This window comes from Triticum aestivum, unplaced genomic scaffold (assembly GCF_018294505.1).
Source record: "Triticum aestivum cultivar Chinese Spring unplaced genomic scaffold, IWGSC CS RefSeq v2.1 scaffold6443, whole genome shotgun sequence".
Classification (NCBI taxonomy): Eukaryota; Viridiplantae; Streptophyta; class Magnoliopsida; order Poales; family Poaceae; genus Triticum; species Triticum aestivum.
The window spans coordinates 37-11,771 of record NW_025231229.1 but is presented as its reverse complement, the minus strand read 5'-3'; the positions used below and the strand labels follow the sequence as shown (position 1 = coordinate 11,771).

The following is an 11,735-nucleotide window of genomic DNA, read 5'->3' as shown; positions in this document are numbered from 1 at the left end:
CGCATCCGACATGTTACCCCCGTCTTCGTCCCTTATGCTTGCCCCTCCCAGCTCCACTACACACACGATTGCACATTCCTTTGGCCGCTCCCGCTCAACTACGGAGACGAGTTTTACCACGGTTCAACTGCACCAGTGCCTATTTACCATGGTTTCGACCCCTTTCAGAACACGCTTGCCGCCGCTAGACGCGTGAATAATGAGCAGCGAGCTAAAACTTACCGTAAACGTGCAAAATAATAAAACGTGCTAAACATACGTCGCGCTCGTGCGTTTTGTTTTGCACGCGGTGCAAAAAAATTAAAAAGGGAATGCAACACGAGGACTTCCCAGGAGGTCACCCATCCTAGTACTACTCTCGCCCAAGCACGCTTAACTTCGGAGTTCTGATGGGATCCGGTGCTTTAGTGCTGGTATGATCACATCCGACATTTACCCCCGTCTTCGTCCCTTATGCTTGCCCCTCCCAGCTCCACTACACACACGATTGCACATTCCTTTGGCCGCTCCCGCTCAACTACGGAGACGAGTTTTACCACGGTTCAACTGCACCAGTGCCTATTTACCATGGTTTCGACCCCTTTCAGAACACGCTTGCCGCCGCTAGACGCGTGAATAATGAGCAGCGAGCTAAAACTTACCGTAAACGTGCAAAATAATAAAACGTGCTAAACATACGTCGCGCTCGTGCGTTTTGTTTTGCACGCGGTGCAAAAAAATTAAAAAGGGAATGCAACACGAGGACTTCCCACGAGGTCACCCATCCTAGTACTACTCTCGCCCAAGCACGCTTAACTTCGAAGTTCTGATGGGATACGGTGCTTTAGTGCTGGTATGATCGCATCCGACATGTTACCCCCGTCTTCGTCCCTTATGCTTGCCCCTCCCAGCTCCACTACACACACGATTGCACATTCCTTTGGCCGCTCCCGCTCAACTACGGAGACGAGTTTTACCACGGTTCAACTGCACCAGTGCCTATTTACCATGGTTTCGACCCCTTTCAGAACACGCTTGCCGCCGCTAGACGCGTGAATAATGAGCAGCGAGCTAAAACTTACCGTAAACGTGCAAAATAATAAAACGTGCTAAACATACGTCGCGCTCGTGCGTTTTGTTTTGCACGCGGTGCAAAAAAATTAAAAAGGGAATGCAACACGAGGACTTCCCAGGAGGTCACCCATCCTAATACTAGTCTCGCCCAAGCACGCTTAACTTCGGAGTTCTGATGGGATCCGGTGTTTTAGTGCTGGTATGATCGCATCCGACATGTTACCCCCGTCTTCGTCCCTTATGCTTGCCCCTCCCAGCTCCACTACACACACGATTGCACATTCCTTTGGCCGCTCCCGCTCAACTACGGAGACGAGTTTTACCACGGTTCAACTGCACCAGTGCCTATTTACCATGGTTTCGACCCCTTTCAGAACACGCTTGCCGCCGCTAGACGCGTGAATAATGAGCAGCGAGCTAAAACTTACCGTAAACGTGCAAAATAATAAAACGTGCTAAACATACGTCGCGCTCGTGCGTTTTGTTTTGCACGCGGTGCAAAAAAATTAAATAGGGAATGCAACACGAGGACTTCCCAGGAGGTCACCCATCCTAGTACTACTCTCGCCCAAGCACGCTTAACTTCGGAGTTCTGATGGGATCCGGTGCTTTAGTGCTGGTATGATCGCATCCGACATGTTACCCCCGTCTTCGTCCCTTATGCTTGCCCCTCCCAGCTCCACTACACACACGATTGCACATTTCTTTGGCCGCTCCCGCTCAACTACGGAGACGAGTTTTACCACGGTTCAACTGCACCAGTGCCTATTTACCATGGTTTCGACCCCTTTCAGAACACGCTTGCCGCCGCTAGACGCGTGAATAATGAGCAGCGAGCTAAAACTTACCGTAAACGTGCAAAATAATAAAACGTGCTAAACATACGTCGCGCTCGTGCGTTTTGTTTTGCACGCGATGCAAAAAAATTAAAAAGGGAATGCAACACGAGGACTTCCCAGGAGGTCACCCATCCTAGTACTACTCTCGCCCAAGCACGCTTAACTTCGGAGTTCTGATGGGATCCGGTGCTTTAGTGCTGGTATGATCGCATCCGACATGTTACCCCCGTCTTCGTCCCTTATGCTTGCCCCTCCCAGCTCCACTACACACACGATTGCACATTCCTTTGGCCGCTCCCGCTCAACTACGGAGACGAGTTTTACCACGGTTCAACTGCACCAGTGCCTATTTACCATGGTTTCGACCCCTTTCAGAACACGCTTGCCGCCGCTAGACGCGTGAATAATGAGCAGCGAGCTAAAACTTACCGTAAACGTGCAAAATAATAAAACGTGCTAAACGTACGTCGCGCTCGTGCGTTTTGTTTTGCACGCGGTGCAAAAGAATTAAAAAGGGAATGCAACACGAGGACTTCCCAGGAGGTCACCCATCCTAGTACTACTCTCGCCCAAGCACGCTTAACTTCGGAGTTCTGATGGGATCCGGTGCTTTAGTGCTGGTATGATCGCATCCGACATGTTACCCCCGTCTTCGTCCCTTATGCTTGCCCCTCCCAGCTCCACTACACACACGATTGCACATTCCTTTGGCCGCTCCCGCTCAACTACGGAGACGAGTTTTACCACGGTTCAACTGCACCAGTGCCTATTTACCATGGTTTCGACCCCTTTCAGAACACGCTTGCCGCCGCTAGACGCGTGAATAATGAGCAGCGAGCTAAAACTTACCGTAAACGTGCAAAATAATAAAACGTGCTAAACATACGTCGCGCTCGTGCGTTTTGTTTTGCACGCGGTGCAAAAAAATTAAAAAGGGAATGCAACACGAGGACTTCCCAGGAGGTCACCCATCCTAGTACTACTCTCGCCCAAGCACGCTTAACTTCGGAGTTCTGATGGGATCCGGTGCTCTAGTGCTGGTATGATCGCATCCGACGTGTTACCCCCGTCTTCGTCCCTTATGCTTGCCCCTCCCAGCTCCACTACACACACGATTGCACATTCCTTTGGCCGCTCCCGCTCAACTACGGAGACGAGTTTTACCACGGTTCAACTGCACCAGTGCCTATTTACCATGGTTTCGACCCCTTTCAGAACACGCTTGCCGCCGCTAGACGCGTGAATAATGAGTAGCGAGCTAAAACTTACCGTAAACGCGCAAAATAATAAAACGTGCTAAACATACGTCGCGCTCGTGCGTTTTGTTTTGCACGTACCATGGTTTCGACCCCTTTCAGAACACGCTTGCCGCCGCTAGACGCGTGAATAATGAGCAGCGAGCTAAAACTTACCGTAAACGTGCAAAATAATAAAACCTGCTAAACATACGTCGCGCTCGTGCGTTTTGTTTTGCACGCGGTGCAAAAAAATTAAAAAGGGAATGCAACACGAGGACTTCCCAGGAGGTCACCCATCCTAGTACTACTCTCGCCCAAGCACGCTTAACTTCGGAGTTCTGATGGGATCCGGTGCTTTAGTGCTGGTATGATCGCATCCGACATGTTACCCCCGTCTTCGTCCCTTATGCTTGCCCCTCCCAGCTCCACTACACACACGATTGCACATTCCTTTGGCCGCTCCCGCTCAACTACGGAGACGAGTTTTACCACGGTTCAACTGCACCAGTGCCTATTTACCATGGTTTCGACCCCTTTCAGAACACGCTTGCCGCCGCTAGACGCGTGAATAATGAGCAGCGAGCTAAAACTTACCGTAAACGTGCAAAATAATAAAACGTGCTAAACATACGTCGCGCTCGTGCGTTTTGTTTTGCACGCGGTGCAAAAAAATTAAAAAGGGAATGCAACACGAGGACTTCCCAGGAGGTCACCCATCCTAGTACTACTCTCGCCCAAGCACGCTTAACTTCGGAGTTCTGATGGGATCCGGTGCTTTAGTGCTGGTATGAGCACATCCGACATGTTACCCCCGTCTTCGTCCCTTATGCTTGCCCCTCCCAGCTCCACTACACACACGATTGCACATTCCTTTGGCCGCTCCCGCTCAACTACGGAGACGAGTTTTACCACGGTTCAACTGCACCAGTGCCTATTTACCATCGTTTCGACCCCTTTCAGAACACGCTTGCCGCCGCTAGACGCGTGAATAATGAGCAGCGAGCTAAAACTTACCGTAAACGTGCAAAATAATAAAACGTGCTAAACATACGTCGCGCTCGTGCGTTTTGTTTTGCACGCGGTGCAAAAAAATTAAAAAGGGAATGCAACACGAGGACTTCCCAGGAGGTCACCCATCCTAGTACTACTCTCGCCCAAGCACGCTTAACTTCGGAGTTCTGATGGGATCTGGTGCTTTAGTGCTGGTATGATCGCATCCGACATGTTACCCCCGTCTTCGTCCCTTATGCTTGCCCCTCCCAGCTCCACTACACACACGATTGCACATTCCTTTGGCCGCTCCCGCTCAACTACGGAGACGAGTTTTACCACGGTTCAACTGCACCAGTGCTTATTTGCCATTGTTTCGACCCCTTTCAGAACACGCTTGCCGCCGCTAGACGCGTGAATAATGAGCAGCGAGCTAAAACTTACCGTAAACGTGCAAAATAATAAAACGTGCTAAACATACGTCGCGCTCGTGCGTTTTGTTTTGCACGCGTCGCAAAAAAATTAAAAAGGGAATGCAACACGAGGACTTCCCAGGAGGTCACCCATCCTAGTACTACTCTCGCCAAGCACGCTTAACTTCGGAGTTCTGATGGGATCCGGTGCTTTAGTGCTGGTATGATCGCATCCGACATGTTACCCCCGTCTTCGTCCCTTATGCTTGCCCCTCCCAGCTCCACTACACACACGATTGCACATTCCTTTGGCCGCTCCCGCTCAACTACGGAGACGAGTTTTACCACGGTTCAACTGCACCAGTGCCTATTTGCCATGGTTTCGACCCCTTTCAGAACACGCTTGCCGCCGCTAGACGCGTGAATAATGAGCAGCGAGCTAAAACTTACCGTAAACGTGCAAAATAATAAAACGTGCTAAACATACGTCGCGCTCGTGCGTTTTGTTTTGCACGCGGTGCAAAAAAATTAAAAAAGGAATGCAACAAGAGGACTTCCCAGGAGGTCACCCATCCTAGTACTACTCTCGCCCAAGCACGCTTAACTTCGGAGTTCTGATGGGATCCGGTGCTTTAGTGCTGGTATGATCACATCCGACATGTTACCCCCGTCTTCGTCCCTTATGCTTACCCCTCCCAGCTCCACTACACACACGATTGCACATTCCTTTGGCCGCTCCCGCTCAACTACGGAGACGAGTTTTACCACGGTTCAACTGCACCAGTGCCTATTTGCCATGGTTTCGACCCCTTTCAGAACACGCTTGCCGCCGCTAGACGCGTGAATAATGAGCAGCGAGCTAAAACTTACCGTAAACGTGCAAAATAATAAAACGTGCTAAACATACGTCGCGCTCGTGCGTTTTGTTTTGCACGCGGTGCAAAAAAATTAAAAAGGGAATGCAACACGAGGACTTCCCAGGAGGTCACCCATCCTAGTACTACTCTCGCCCAAGCACGCTTAACTTCGGAGCTCTGATGGGATCCGGTGCTTTAGTGCTGGTATGATCGCATCCGACATGTTACCCCCGTCTTCGTCCCTTATGCTTTCCCCTCCCAGCTCCACTACACACACGATTGCACATTCCTTTGGCCGCTCCCGCTCAACTACGGAGACGAGTTTTACCACGGTTCAACTGCACCAGTGCCTATTTGCCATGGTTTCGACCCCTTTCAAAACACGCTTGCCGCCGCTAGACGCGTGAATAATGAGCTGCGAGCTAAAACTTACCGTAAACGTGCAAAATAATAAAACGTGCTAAACATACGTCGCGCTCGTGCGTTTTGTTTTGCACGCGGTGCAAAAAAATTAAAAAGGGAATGCAACACGAGGACTTCCCAGGAGGTCACCCATCCTAGTACTACTCTCGCCCAAGCACGCTTAACTTCGGAGTTCTGATGGGATCCGGTGCTTTAGTGCTGGTATGATCGCATCGGACATGTTACCCCCGTCTTCGTCCCTTATGCTTGCCCCTCCCAGCTCCACTACACACACGATTGCACATTCCTTTGGCCGCTCCCGCTCAACTACGGAGACGAGTTTTACCACGGTTCAACTGCACCAGTGCCTATTTGCCATGGTTTCGACCCCTTTCAGAACACGCTTGCCGCCGCTAGACGCGTGAATAATGAGCAGCGAGCTAAAACTTACCGTAAACGTGCAAAATAATAAAACGTGCTAAACATACGTCGCGCTCGTGCGTTTTGTTTTGCACGCGGTGCAAAAAAATTAAAAAGGGAATGCAACACGAGGACTTCCCAGGAGGTCACCCATCCTAGTACTACTCTCGCCCAAGCACGCTTAACTTCGGAGTTCTGATGGGATCCGGTGCTTTAATGCTGGTATGATCGCATCCGACATGTTGCCCCCGTCTTCGTCCCTTATGCTTGCCCCTCCCAGCTCCACTACACACACGATTGAACATTCCTTTGGCCGCTCCCGCTCAACTACGGAGACGAGTTTTACCACGGTTCAACTGCACCAGTGCCTATTTACCATGGTTTCGACCCCTTTCAGAACACGCTTGCCGCCGCTAGACGCGTGAATAATGAGCAGCGAGCTAAAACTTACCGTAAACGTGCAAAATAATAAAACGTGCTAAACATACGTCGCGCTCGTGCGTTTTGTTTTGCACACGGTGCAAAAAAATTAAAAAGGGAATGCAACACGAGGACTTCCCAGGAGGTCACCCATCCTAGTACTACTCTCGCCCAAGCACGCTTAACTTCGGAGTTCTGATGGGATCCGGTGCTTTAGTGCTGGTATGATCACATCCGACATGTTGCCCCCGTCTTCGTCCCTTATGCTTGCCCCTCCCAGCTCCACTACACACACGATTGAACATTCCTTTGGCCGCTCCCGCTCAACTACGGAGACGAGTTTTACCACGGTTCAACTGCACCAGTGCCTATTTACCATGGTTTCGACCCCTTTCAGAACACGCTTGCCGCCGCTAGACGCGTGAATAATGAGCAGCGAGCTAAAACTTACCGTAAACGTGCAAAATAATAAAACGTGCTAAACATACGTCGCGCTCGTGCGTTTTGTTTTGCACGCGATGCAAAAAAATTAAAAAGGGAATGCAACACGAGGACTTCCCAGGAGGTCACCCATCCTAGTACTACTCTCGCCCAAGCACGCTTAACTTCGGAGTTCTGATGGGATCCGGTGCTTTAGTGCTGGTATGATCGCATCCGACATGTTACCCCCGTCTTCGTCCCTTATGCTTGCCCCTCCCAGCTCCACTACACACACGATTGCACATTCCTTTGGCCGCTCCCGCTCAACTACGGAGACGAGTTTTACCACGGTTCAACTGCACCAGTGCCTATTTACCATGGTTTCGACCCCTTTCAGAACACGCTTGCCGCCGCTAGACGCGTGAATAATGAGCAGCGAGCTAAAACTTACCGTAAACGTGCAAAATAATAGAACGTGCTAAACGTACGTCGCGCTCGTGCGTTTTGTTTTGCACGCGGTGCAAAAAAATTAAAAAGGGAATGCAAAACGAGGACTTCCCAGGAGGTCACCCATCCTAGTACTACTCTCGCCCAAGCACGCTTAACTTCGGAGTTCTGATGGGATCCGGTGCTTTAGTGCTGGTATGATCGCATCCGACATGTTACCCCCGTCTTCGTCCCTTATGCTTGCCCCTCCCAGCTCCACTACACACACGATTGCACATTCCTTTGGCCGCTCCCGCTCAACTACGGAGACGAGTTTTACCACGGTTCAACTGCACCAGTGCCTATTTACCATGGTTTCGACCCCTTTCAGAACACGCTTGCCGCCGCTAGACGCGTGAATAATGAGCAGCGAGCTAAAACTTACCGTAAACGTGCAAAATAATAGAACGTGCTAAACGTACGTCGCGCTCGTGCGTTTTGTTTTGCACGCGGTGCAAAAAAATTAAAAAGGGAATGCAACACGAGGACTTCCCAGGAGGTCACCCATCCTAGTACTACTCTCGCCCAAGCACGCTTAACTTTGGAGCTCTGATGGGATCCGGTGCTTTAGTGCTGGTATGATCGCATCCGACATGTTACCCCCGTCTTCGTCCCTTATGCTTGCCCCTCGCAGCTCCACTACACACACGATTGCACATTACTTTGGCCGCTCCCGCTCAACTACGGAGACGAGTTTTACCACGGTTCAACTGCACCAGTGCCTATTTACCATGGTTTCGACCCCTTTCAGAACACGCTTGCCGCCGCTAGACGCGTGAATAATGAGCAGCGAGCTAAAACTTACCGTAAACGTGCAAAATAATAGAACGTGCTAAACGTACGTCGCGCTCGTGCGTTTTGTTTTGCACGCGGTGCAAAAAAATTAAAAAGGGAATGCAACACGAGGACTTCCCAGGAGGTCACCCATCCTAGTACTACTCTCGCCCAAGCACGCTTAACTTCGGAGCTCTGATGGGATCCGGTGCTTTAGTGCTGGTATGATCGCATCCGACATGTTACCCCCGTCTTCGTCCCTTATGCTTGCCCCTCCCAGCTCCACTACACACACGATTGCACATTCCTTTGGCCGCTCCCGCTCAACTACGGAGACGAGTTTTACCACGGTTCAACTGCACCAGTGCCTATTTGCCATGGTTTCGACCCCTTTCAAAACATGCTTGCCGCCGCTAGACGCGTGAATAATGAGCAGCGAGCTAAAACTTACCGTAAACGTGCAAAATAATAAAACGTGCTAAACATACGTCGCGCTCGTGCGTTTTGTTTTGCACGCGGTGCAAAAAAATTAAAAAGGGAATGCAACACGAGGACTTCCCAGGAGGTCACCCATCCTAGTACTACTCTCGCCCAAGCACGCTTAACTTCGGAGTTCTGATGGGATCCGGTGCTTTAGTGCTGGTATGATCGCATCCGACATGTTGCCCCCGTCTTCGTCCCTTATGCTTGCCCCTCCCAGATCCACTACACACACGATTGCACATTCCTTTGGCCGCTCCCGCTCAACTACGGAGACGAGTTTTACCACGGTTCAACTGCACCAGTGCCTTTTTACCATGGTTTCGACCCCTTTCAGAACACGCTTGCCGCCGCTAGACGCGTGAATAATGAGCAGCGAGCTAAAACTTACCGTAAACGTGCAAAATAATAAAACGTGCTAAACATACGTCGCGCTCGTGCGTTTTGTTTTGCACGCGGTGCAAAAAAATTAAAAAGGGAATGCAACACGAGGACTTCCCAGGAGGTCACCCATCCTAGTACTACTCTCGCCCAAGCACGCTTAACTTCGGAGTTCTGATGGGATCCGGTGCTTTAGTGCTGGTATGATCGCATCCGACATGTTACCCCCGTCTTCGTCCCTTATGCTTGCCCCTCCCAGCTCCACTACACACACGATTGCACATTCCTTTGGCCGCTCCCGCTCAACTACGGAGACGAGTTTTACCACGGTTCAACTGCACCAGTTCCTATTTACCATGGTTTCGACCCCTTTCAGAACACGCTTGCCGCCGCTAGACGCGTGAATAATGAGCAGCGAGCTAAAACTTACCGTAAACGTGCAAAATAATAAAACGTGCTAAACATACGTCGCGCTCGTGCGTTTTGTTTTGCACGCGGTGCAAAAAAATTAAAAAGGGAATGCAACACGAGGACTTCGCAGGAGGTCACCCATCCTAGTACTACTCTCGCCCAAGCACGCTTAACTTCGGAGTTCTGATGGGATCCGGTGCTTTAGTGCTGGTATGATCGCATCCGACATGTTACCCCCGTCTTCGTCCCTTATGCTTGCCCCTCCCAGCTCCACTACACACACGATTGCACATTCCTTTGGCCGCTCCCGCTCAACTACGGAGACGAGTTTTACCACGGTTCAACTGCACCAGTGCCTATTTACCATGGTTTCGACCCCTTTCAGAACACGCTTGCCGCCGCTAGACGCGTGAATAATGAGCAGCGAGCTAAAACTTACCGTACACGTGCAAAATAATAAAACGTGCTAAACATACGTCGCGCTCGTGCGTTTTGTTTTGCACGCGGTGCAAAAAAATTAAAAAGGGAATGCAACACGAGGACTTCCCAGGAGGTCACCCATCCCAGTACTACTCTCGCCCAAGCACGCTTAACTTCGGAGTTCTGATGGGATCCGGTGCTTTAGTGCTGGTATGATCGCATCCGACATGTTACCCCCGTCTTCGTCCCTTATGCTTGCCCCTCCCAGCTCCACTACACACACGATTGCACATTCCTTTGGCCGCTCCCGCTCAACTACGGAGACGAGTTTTACCACGGTTCAACTGCACCAGTGCCTATTTACCATGGTTTCGACCCCTTTCAGAACACGCTTGCCGCCGCTAGACGCGTGAATAATGAGCAGCGAGCTAAAACTTACCGTAAACGTGCAAAATAATAAAACGTGCTAAACATACGTCGCGCTCGTGCGTTTTGTTTTGCACGCAGTGCAAAAAAATTAAAAAGGGAACGCAACACGAGGACTTCCCAGGAGGTCACCCATCCCAGTACTACTCTCGCCCAAGCACGCTTAACTTCGGAGTTCTGATGGGATCCGGTGCTTTAGTGCTGGTATGATCGCATCCGACATGTTACCCCCGTCTTCGTCCCTTATGCTTGCCCCTCCCAGCTCCACTACACACACGATTGCACATTCCTTTGGCCGCTCCCGCTCAACTACGGAGACGAGTTTTACCACGGTTCAACTGCACCAGTGCCTATTTACCATGGTTTCGACCCCTTTCAGAACACGCTTGCCGCCGCTAGACGCGTGAATAATGAGCAGCGAGCTAAAACTTACCGTAAACGTGCAAAATAATAAAACGTGCTAAACATACGTCGCGCTCGTGCGTTTTGTTTTGCACGCGGTGCAAAAAAAATTAAAAAGGGAATGCAACACGAGGACTTCCCAGGAGGTCACCCATCCTAGTACTACTCTCGCCCAAGCACGCTTAACTTCGGAGTTCTGATGGGATCCGGTGCTTTAGTGCTGGTATGATCGCATCCGACGTGTTACCCCCGTCTTCGTCCCTTATGCTTGCCCCTCCCAGCTCCACTACACACACGATTGCACATTCCTTTGGCCGCTCCCGCTCAACTACGGAGACGAGTTTTACCACGGTTCAACTGCACCAGTGCCTATTTGCCATGGTTTCGACCCCTTTCAGAACACGCTTGCCGCCGCTAGACGCGTGAATAATGAGCAGCGAGCTAAAACTTACCGTAAACGTGCAAAATAATAAAACGTGCTAAACATACGTCGCGCTCGTGCGTTTTGTTTTGCACGCGGTGCAAAAAAATTAAAAAGGGAATGCAATAGGAGGACTTCCCAGGAGGTCACCCATCCTAGTACTACTCTCGCCCAAGCACGCTTAACTTCGGAGTTCTGATGGGATCCGGTGCTTTAGTGCTGGTATGATCGCATCCGACATGTTACCCCCGTCTTCGTCCCTTATGCTTGCCCCTCCCAGCTCCACTACACACACGATTGCACATTCCTTTGGCCGCTCCCGCTCAACTACGGAGACGAGTTTTACCACGGTTCAACTGCACCAGTGCCTATTTACCATGATTTCGACCCCTTTCAGAACACGCTTGCCGCCGCTAGACGCGTGAATAATGAGCAGCGAGCTAAAACTTACCGTAAACGTGCAAAATAATAAAACGTGCTAA

The 11,735-nt window shown here is 50.6% G+C and overlaps 27 non-coding genes across 27 annotated transcripts; all 27 read right to left on the bottom strand.

Moving 5' to 3' along the window:
- Positions 1-308: 308 nt before the first annotated feature.
- LOC123175744 (5S ribosomal RNA) lies at positions 309-427 on the bottom strand. The gene has a single exon (XR_006488109.1). It is a non-coding gene; the product is annotated as a 5S ribosomal RNA (ribosomal RNA).
- A 300-nt stretch (positions 428-727) lies between these two features.
- Positions 728-846, bottom strand: LOC123175758 (5S ribosomal RNA). The gene has a single exon (XR_006488123.1). It is a non-coding gene; the product is annotated as a 5S ribosomal RNA (ribosomal RNA).
- A 301-nt stretch (positions 847-1,147) lies between these two features.
- LOC123175756 (5S ribosomal RNA) lies at positions 1,148-1,266 on the bottom strand. The gene has a single exon (XR_006488121.1). It is a non-coding gene; the product is annotated as a 5S ribosomal RNA (ribosomal RNA).
- A 301-nt stretch (positions 1,267-1,567) lies between these two features.
- Positions 1,568-1,686, bottom strand: LOC123175740 (5S ribosomal RNA). Its single transcript, XR_006488106.1, has one exon. It is a non-coding gene; the product is annotated as a 5S ribosomal RNA (ribosomal RNA).
- A 301-nt stretch (positions 1,687-1,987) lies between these two features.
- On the bottom strand, positions 1,988-2,106 carry LOC123175739 (5S ribosomal RNA). The gene has a single exon (XR_006488105.1). It is a non-coding gene; the product is annotated as a 5S ribosomal RNA (ribosomal RNA).
- A 301-nt stretch (positions 2,107-2,407) lies between these two features.
- Positions 2,408-2,526, bottom strand: LOC123175738 (5S ribosomal RNA). The gene has a single exon (XR_006488104.1). It is a non-coding gene; the product is annotated as a 5S ribosomal RNA (ribosomal RNA).
- Positions 2,527-2,827: 301 nt separating this feature from the next.
- LOC123175746 (5S ribosomal RNA) lies at positions 2,828-2,946 on the bottom strand. Its single transcript, XR_006488111.1, has one exon. It is a non-coding gene; the product is annotated as a 5S ribosomal RNA (ribosomal RNA).
- Positions 2,947-3,390: 444 nt separating this feature from the next.
- Positions 3,391-3,509, bottom strand: LOC123175765 (5S ribosomal RNA). The gene has a single exon (XR_006488129.1). It is a non-coding gene; the product is annotated as a 5S ribosomal RNA (ribosomal RNA).
- Positions 3,510-3,810: 301 nt separating this feature from the next.
- LOC123175755 (5S ribosomal RNA) lies at positions 3,811-3,929 on the bottom strand. Its single transcript, XR_006488120.1, has one exon. It is a non-coding gene; the product is annotated as a 5S ribosomal RNA (ribosomal RNA).
- Positions 3,930-4,230: 301 nt separating this feature from the next.
- On the bottom strand, positions 4,231-4,349 carry LOC123175753 (5S ribosomal RNA). The gene has a single exon (XR_006488118.1). It is a non-coding gene; the product is annotated as a 5S ribosomal RNA (ribosomal RNA).
- Positions 4,350-4,650: 301 nt separating this feature from the next.
- LOC123175763 (5S ribosomal RNA) lies at positions 4,651-4,768 on the bottom strand. Its single transcript, XR_006488127.1, has one exon. It is a non-coding gene; the product is annotated as a 5S ribosomal RNA (ribosomal RNA).
- A 301-nt stretch (positions 4,769-5,069) lies between these two features.
- On the bottom strand, positions 5,070-5,188 carry LOC123175762 (5S ribosomal RNA). Its single transcript, XR_006488126.1, has one exon. It is a non-coding gene; the product is annotated as a 5S ribosomal RNA (ribosomal RNA).
- Positions 5,189-5,489: 301 nt separating this feature from the next.
- LOC123175752 (5S ribosomal RNA) lies at positions 5,490-5,608 on the bottom strand. Its single transcript, XR_006488117.1, has one exon. It is a non-coding gene; the product is annotated as a 5S ribosomal RNA (ribosomal RNA).
- A 301-nt stretch (positions 5,609-5,909) lies between these two features.
- LOC123175754 (5S ribosomal RNA) lies at positions 5,910-6,028 on the bottom strand. The gene has a single exon (XR_006488119.1). It is a non-coding gene; the product is annotated as a 5S ribosomal RNA (ribosomal RNA).
- A 301-nt stretch (positions 6,029-6,329) lies between these two features.
- LOC123175745 (5S ribosomal RNA) lies at positions 6,330-6,448 on the bottom strand. The gene has a single exon (XR_006488110.1). It is a non-coding gene; the product is annotated as a 5S ribosomal RNA (ribosomal RNA).
- A 301-nt stretch (positions 6,449-6,749) lies between these two features.
- On the bottom strand, positions 6,750-6,868 carry LOC123175742 (5S ribosomal RNA). Its single transcript, XR_006488108.1, has one exon. It is a non-coding gene; the product is annotated as a 5S ribosomal RNA (ribosomal RNA).
- Positions 6,869-7,169: 301 nt separating this feature from the next.
- LOC123175764 (5S ribosomal RNA) lies at positions 7,170-7,288 on the bottom strand. The gene has a single exon (XR_006488128.1). It is a non-coding gene; the product is annotated as a 5S ribosomal RNA (ribosomal RNA).
- A 301-nt stretch (positions 7,289-7,589) lies between these two features.
- On the bottom strand, positions 7,590-7,708 carry LOC123175750 (5S ribosomal RNA). The gene has a single exon (XR_006488115.1). It is a non-coding gene; the product is annotated as a 5S ribosomal RNA (ribosomal RNA).
- Positions 7,709-8,009: 301 nt separating this feature from the next.
- LOC123175757 (5S ribosomal RNA) lies at positions 8,010-8,128 on the bottom strand. Its single transcript, XR_006488122.1, has one exon. It is a non-coding gene; the product is annotated as a 5S ribosomal RNA (ribosomal RNA).
- A 301-nt stretch (positions 8,129-8,429) lies between these two features.
- On the bottom strand, positions 8,430-8,548 carry LOC123175751 (5S ribosomal RNA). Its single transcript, XR_006488116.1, has one exon. It is a non-coding gene; the product is annotated as a 5S ribosomal RNA (ribosomal RNA).
- Positions 8,549-8,849: 301 nt separating this feature from the next.
- LOC123175761 (5S ribosomal RNA) lies at positions 8,850-8,968 on the bottom strand. Its single transcript, XR_006488125.1, has one exon. It is a non-coding gene; the product is annotated as a 5S ribosomal RNA (ribosomal RNA).
- A 301-nt stretch (positions 8,969-9,269) lies between these two features.
- LOC123175749 (5S ribosomal RNA) lies at positions 9,270-9,388 on the bottom strand. Its single transcript, XR_006488114.1, has one exon. It is a non-coding gene; the product is annotated as a 5S ribosomal RNA (ribosomal RNA).
- Positions 9,389-9,689: 301 nt separating this feature from the next.
- LOC123175748 (5S ribosomal RNA) lies at positions 9,690-9,808 on the bottom strand. Its single transcript, XR_006488113.1, has one exon. It is a non-coding gene; the product is annotated as a 5S ribosomal RNA (ribosomal RNA).
- Positions 9,809-10,109: 301 nt separating this feature from the next.
- On the bottom strand, positions 10,110-10,228 carry LOC123175741 (5S ribosomal RNA). The gene has a single exon (XR_006488107.1). It is a non-coding gene; the product is annotated as a 5S ribosomal RNA (ribosomal RNA).
- A 301-nt stretch (positions 10,229-10,529) lies between these two features.
- On the bottom strand, positions 10,530-10,648 carry LOC123175747 (5S ribosomal RNA). Its single transcript, XR_006488112.1, has one exon. It is a non-coding gene; the product is annotated as a 5S ribosomal RNA (ribosomal RNA).
- Positions 10,649-10,950: 302 nt separating this feature from the next.
- Positions 10,951-11,069, bottom strand: LOC123175737 (5S ribosomal RNA). Its single transcript, XR_006488103.1, has one exon. It is a non-coding gene; the product is annotated as a 5S ribosomal RNA (ribosomal RNA).
- A 301-nt stretch (positions 11,070-11,370) lies between these two features.
- On the bottom strand, positions 11,371-11,489 carry LOC123175760 (5S ribosomal RNA). The gene has a single exon (XR_006488124.1). It is a non-coding gene; the product is annotated as a 5S ribosomal RNA (ribosomal RNA).
- Between the last annotated feature and the right edge of the window lie 246 nt (positions 11,490-11,735).